Genomic DNA, 6,037 nt, shown 5'->3' on the forward strand with positions numbered 1-6,037 from the left:
ATTGCTGTACTCTGCTGCACATGTAAGTGCAAGAGATCCTGAAGCACTCACTCATCATGGGAAAGTACCAATGTGTTTCTTCGTTGGTTGATGGAAGAAACATCTTACAAAAACTCTCCAGATTATTGACTTTTTAAAGTTTTTCTAGGAAACGTTTTAGATGAATGCTTATTAGCCTTTGTCAGTATGGACTTTTGCAAAGTGTCTCTGTGGCGCAATCAGTTAGTGTGCATGGCTATTAACCAAAAGGTTGGTGGTTCAATCCCACCCAGGGACGTATTTGACCTTGTTATCAGATTTTGGTGATCTTTAAGTAGACAAGTCAAAATTTCAAACCCCCTGTTCTGGTGTAGGGTACGTGGCCTTCTCTGATGGAGTTAGATTTGATTCAGTGATTTTAGAAAAACAGCTAGGAAGCACAATTTAGCAGTGGGTTGCAGAGAAAAAGAAATATGCTGGCAAAAAAAATCCAATTGAGTGATTAAACAGCTCTTAATTTTCTGGCTTTATTTTTATGCTAACAAATTTGTTCTCTGAAAAGTGTCCACAAAGCCAAGTCTCTGATTAACACCTTTGTAAGGATGGTTTTTAACCTATTACTAAATTAAACTTGCTTCATTGGAAAGGCAGCAAGATGCATCCTCATTTCAATGTCTACTGAAATAATACAGGTTGACACCAGGAAACATTAACGCCACTGCATCCTTGCTGCTTTCTCATGTGGAAGTCTGTTTAATGTGAAAACAAGGTGATATCTAATTAGCACACAGGTAAGGAATTAAGAAAATCTTTATTTAAGGGTGAAAATGTTTCTCACAAAATCGTTGCCCCAATGCATCATTGAAATTCAAGCTGGAAAGATGATTTTAATATATCACTTGTACATTTTGTATTGCTCTTCTGGTGACAATGTAGTTTGTTTTTGTCAATTACCATTTTAATAATAGGGTAAAAAAAATTAAGTGGATTTTTGAAAGAAAACAATACTGTCAATATACTATTAAAACAAATTAAAATGGTAAAAGTTATTGTACTGTAAGTAAAAATAAAAGAGCCAACATATCAATCCCAGTTTTGGATTACTTTAATTAACAAAAAAAAATGCATATAGCAGAGGATAGTTTCAATCTGCCTACCTCTGGGTTATGTGCCCAGCATGCTTCCATTGCTGTACTCTGCTGCACATGTAAGTGCAATAGATCCTGAAGCACTCACTCATCCTGGGAAAGTACCAATGTGTTTCTTCGTTGGTTGATGGATGAAACATCTTACAAAAACTCTCCAGATTATTGACTTTTTAAAGTTTTTCTAGGAAACGTTTTAGATGAATGCTTATTAGCCTTTGTCAGTATGTACTTTTGCAAAGTGTCTCTGTGGCGCAATCAGTTAATGTGTATAGCTACTAACCAAAAGGTTGGTGGGTCAATCCCACCCAGGGACGTAATTGACCTTGTTATCAGATTTTGGTGATCTTTAAGTAGACAAGTCAAAATTTCAAACCCCCTCTTATGGTGTAGGGTACCTGGCCTTCTCTGATGTAATCAGAGTTAGATTTGATTCAGTGATTTTATAACAACAGCTAGGAAGCACAATTTAGCAGTGGGTTGCAGAGAAAAAGAAATATGCTGGCAAAAAAATCCAATTGAGTGATTAAACAGCTCTTCATTTTCTGGCTTTATTTTTATGCTAACAAATTTGTTCTCTGAAAAGTGTCCACAAAGCCAAGTCTCTGATTAACACCTTTGTAAGGATGGTTTTTCACCTATTACTAAATTAAACTTGCTTCATTGGAAAGGCAGCAAGATGCATCCTCATTTCAATGTCTACTGAAATAATACAGGTTGACACCAGGAAACATTAACGCCACTGCATCCTTGCTGCTTTCTCATGTGGAAGTCTGTTTAATGTGAAAACAAGGTGATATCTAATTAGCACACAGGTAAGGAATTAAGAAAATCTTTATTTAATGGTGAAAATGTTTCTCACAAAATCGTTGCCCCAATGCATCATTGAAATTCAAGCTGGAAAGATGATTTTAATTTATCACTTATAGATTTTGTATTGCTCTTCTGGTGACAATGTAGTTTGTTTTTGTCAATTACCATTTTAATAATAGGGTAAAGAAAATTAAGTGGATTTTTAAAAGAAAACAATACTTTCAATATACTATTAAAACAAATTAAAATAGTAAAAGTTATTGTACTTTAATGAAAAATAAAAGAGCTAAAATATCAATCCCAGTTTTGGATTACTTTAATTAAAAAAAAATACATATAGCAGAGGATAGTTTTAATCTGCCTACCTCTGGGTTATGGGCCCAGCATGCTTCCATTGCAGTACTCTGCTGCACATGTAAGTGCAAGCGATCCTGAAGCACTCACTCATCATGGGAAAGTACCAATGTGTTTCTTCGTTGGTTGATCTAAGAAACATCTTACAAAAACTCTCCAGATTATTGACTTTTTAAAGTTTTTCTAGGAAACGTTCTAGATGAATGCTTATTAGCCTTTGTCAGTATCCACTTTTGCAAAGTGTCTCTGTGGTGCAATCAGTTAGTGTGTTTGGCTACTAACCAAAAGGTTGGTGGTTCAATCCCACCCAGGGATGTAAGTGACCTTGTGGTCAGGTTTTGGTGATCTTTAAGTGGACAAGTCAAAATTTCAAACCCCCTCTTATGATGTAGGGTACCTGGCCTTCTCTGATGTAATCAGAGTTAGATTTGATTAAGTGATTTTATAAAAAACAGCTAGGAAGCACAATTTAGCAGTGGGTTGCAAAGAAAAAAAATATGCTGGCAGAAAAATCCAATTGAGTGATTAAACAGCTCTTCATTTTCTGGCTTTATTTTTATGCTAACAAATTTGTTCTCTGAAAAGTGTCCACAAAGCCAAGTCTCTGATGAACACCTTTGTAAGGATGGTTTTTCACCTATTACTAAATTAAACTTGCTTCATTGGAAAGGCAGCAAGATGCATCCTCATTTCAATGTCTACTGAAATAATACAGGTTGACACCAGGAAACATTAACGCCAATGCATCCTTGCTGCTTTCTCATGTGGAAGTCTGTTTAATGTGAAAACAAGGTGATATCTAATTAGCACACAGGTAAGGAATTAAGAAAATCTTTATTTAAGGGTGAAGATGTTTCTCACAAAATCGTTGCCCCAATGCATCATTGAAATTCAAGCTGGAAAGATGATTTTAATATATCACTTGTACATTTTGTATTGCTCTTCTGGTGACAATGTAGTTTGTTTTTGTCAATTACCATTTTAATAATAGGGTAAAAAAAATTAAGTGGATTTTTGAAAGAAAACAATACTGTCAATATACTATTAAAACAAATTAAAATGGTAAAAGTTATTGTACTTTAAGTAAAAATAAAAGAGCAAAAATATCAATCCCAGTTTTGATTACTTAAATTAACAAAAAAAATGCATATAGCAAAGGATAGTTTCAATCTGCCTACCTCTGGGTTATGGGCCCAGCATGCTTCCATTGCAGTACTCTGCTGCACATGTAAGTGCAAGAGATCCTGAAGCACTCACTCATCATGGGAAAGTACCAATGTGTTTCTTGGTTGGTTGATGGGAGAAACATCTTACAAAAACTCTCCAGATTATTGACTTTTTAAAGTTTTTCTAGGAAACGTTCTAGATGTATGCTTATTAGCCTTTGTCAGGATGTACTTTTTACAAAGTGTCTCTGTGGCGCAATCGGTTAGTGTGTCTGGCTACTAACCAAAAGGTTGGTGGTTCAATCCCACCCAGGGACGTAATTGACATTGTTATCAGATTTTGGTGATCTTTAAGTAGACAAGTCAAAATTTCAAACCCCCTGTTATGGTGTAGGGTACCTGGCCTTCTCTGATGTAATCAGAGTTAGATTTGATTCAGTGATTTTATAAAAACAGATAGGAAGCACAATTTAGCAGTGGGTTGCAGAGAAAAAGAAATATGCTGGCAAAAAAAATCCAATTGAGTGATTAAACAGCTCTTCATTTTCTGGCTTTATTTTTATGCTAACAAATTTGTTCTCTGAAAAGTGTCCACAAAGCCAAGTCTCTGATTAACACCTTTGTAGGGATCGTTTTTCACCTATTACTAAATTAAACTTGCTTCATTGGAAAGGCAGCAAGATGCATCCTCATTTCAATTTCTACTGAAATAATACAGGTTGACACCAGGAAACATTAACGCCACTGCATCCTTGCTGCTTTCTCATGTGGAAGTCTGTTTAATGTGAAAACAAGGTGATATCTAATTAGCACACAGGTAAGGAATTAAGAAAATCTTTATTTAAGGGTGAAGATGTTTCTCACAAAATCGTTGCCCCAATGCATCATTGAAATTCAAGCTGGAAAGATGATTTTAATATATCACTTGTACATTTTGTATTGCTCTTCTGGTGACAATGTAGTTTGTTTTTGTCAATTACCCTTTTAATAATAGGGTAAAGAAAATTAAGTGGATTTTTTAAAGAAAACTATACTGTCAATATACTATTCAAACAAATTAAAATGGTAAAAGTTATTGTACTTCAAGTAAAAATAAAAGAGCAAAAATATCAATCCCAGTTTTGATTACTTAAATTAACAAAAAAAATGCATATAGCAAAGGATAGTTTCAATCTGCCTACCTCTGGGTTATGGGCCCAGCATGCTTCCATTGCAGTACTCTGCTGCACATGTACGTGCAAGAGATCCTGAAGCACTCACTCATCATGGGAAAGTACCAATGTGTTTCTTCATTGGTTGATGGAAGAAACATCTTACAAAAACTCTCCAGATTATTGACTCTTTAAAGATTTTCTAGGATACGTTCTAGATGAATGCTTATTAGCCTTTGTCAGTATCCACTTTTGCAAAGTGTCTCTGTGGTGCAATCAGTTAGTGTGTTTGGCTACTAACCAAAAGGTTGGTGGTTCAATCCCACCCAGGGATGTAAGTGACCTTGTGGTCAGGTTTTGGTGATCTTTAAGTGGACAAGTCAAAATTTCAAACCCCCTCTTATGATGTAGGGTACCTGGCCTTCTCTGATGTAATCAGAGTTAGATTTGATTAAGTGATTTTATAAAAAACAGCTAGGAAGCACAATTTAGCAGTGGGTTGCAAAGAAAAAAAATATGCTGGCAGAAAAATCCAATTGAGTGATTAAACAGCTCTTCATTTTCTGGCTTTATTTTTATGCTAACAAATTTGTTCTCTGAAAAGTGTCCACAAAGCCAAGTCTCTGATGAACACCTTTGTAAGGATGGTTTTTCACCTATTACTAAATTAAACTTGCTTCATTGGAAAGGCAGCAAGATGCATCCTCATTTCAATGTCTACTGAAATAATACAGGTTGACACCAGGAAACATTAACGCCAATGCATCCTTGCTGCTTTCTCATGTGGAAGTCTGTTTAATGTGAAAACAAGGTGATATCTAATTAGCACACAGGTAAGGAATTAAGAAAATCTTTATTTAAGGGTGAAGATGTTTCTCACAAAATCGTTGCCCCAATGCATCATTGAAATTCAAGCTGGAAAGATGATTTTAATATATCACTTGTACATTTTGTATTGCTCTTCTGGTGACAATGTAGTTTGTTTTTGTCAATTACCATTTTAATAATAGGGTAAAAAAAATTAAGTGGATTTTTGAAAGAAAACAATACTGTCAATATACTATTAAAACAAATTAAAATGGTAAAAGTTATTGTACTTTAAGTAAAAATAAAAGAGCAAAAATATCAATCCCAGTTTTGATTACTTAAATTAACAAAAAAAATGCATATAGCAAAGGATAGTTTCAATCTGCCTACCTCTGGGTTATGGGCCCAGCATGCTTCCATTGCAGTACTCTGCTGCACATGTAAGTGCAAGAGATCCTGAAGCACTCACTCATCATGGGAAAGTACCAATGTGTTTCTTGGTTGGTTGATGGGAGAAACATCTTACAAAAACTCTCCAGATTATTGACTTTTTAAAGTTTTTCTAGGAAACGTTCTAGATGTATGCTTATTAGCCTTTGTCAGGATGTACTTTTTACAAAGT

The 6,037-nt window shown here is 34.9% G+C and overlaps 1 non-coding gene across 1 annotated transcript; it reads left to right on the top strand.

The window, feature by feature from the left end:
- Positions 1-3,701: 3,701 nt before the first annotated feature.
- On the top strand, positions 3,702-3,775 carry TRNAS-ACU (transfer RNA serine (anticodon ACU)). Its single transcript has one exon. It is a non-coding gene; the product is annotated as a tRNA-Ser (tRNA).
- The last annotated feature ends 2,262 nt before the right edge of the window (positions 3,776-6,037 follow it).

The sequence above is a fragment of the Pseudophryne corroboree genome, unplaced genomic scaffold, assembly GCF_028390025.1.
Source record: "Pseudophryne corroboree isolate aPseCor3 unplaced genomic scaffold, aPseCor3.hap2 scaffold_777, whole genome shotgun sequence".
In the NCBI taxonomy this organism is placed as follows: Eukaryota; Metazoa; Chordata; class Amphibia; order Anura; family Myobatrachidae; genus Pseudophryne; species Pseudophryne corroboree.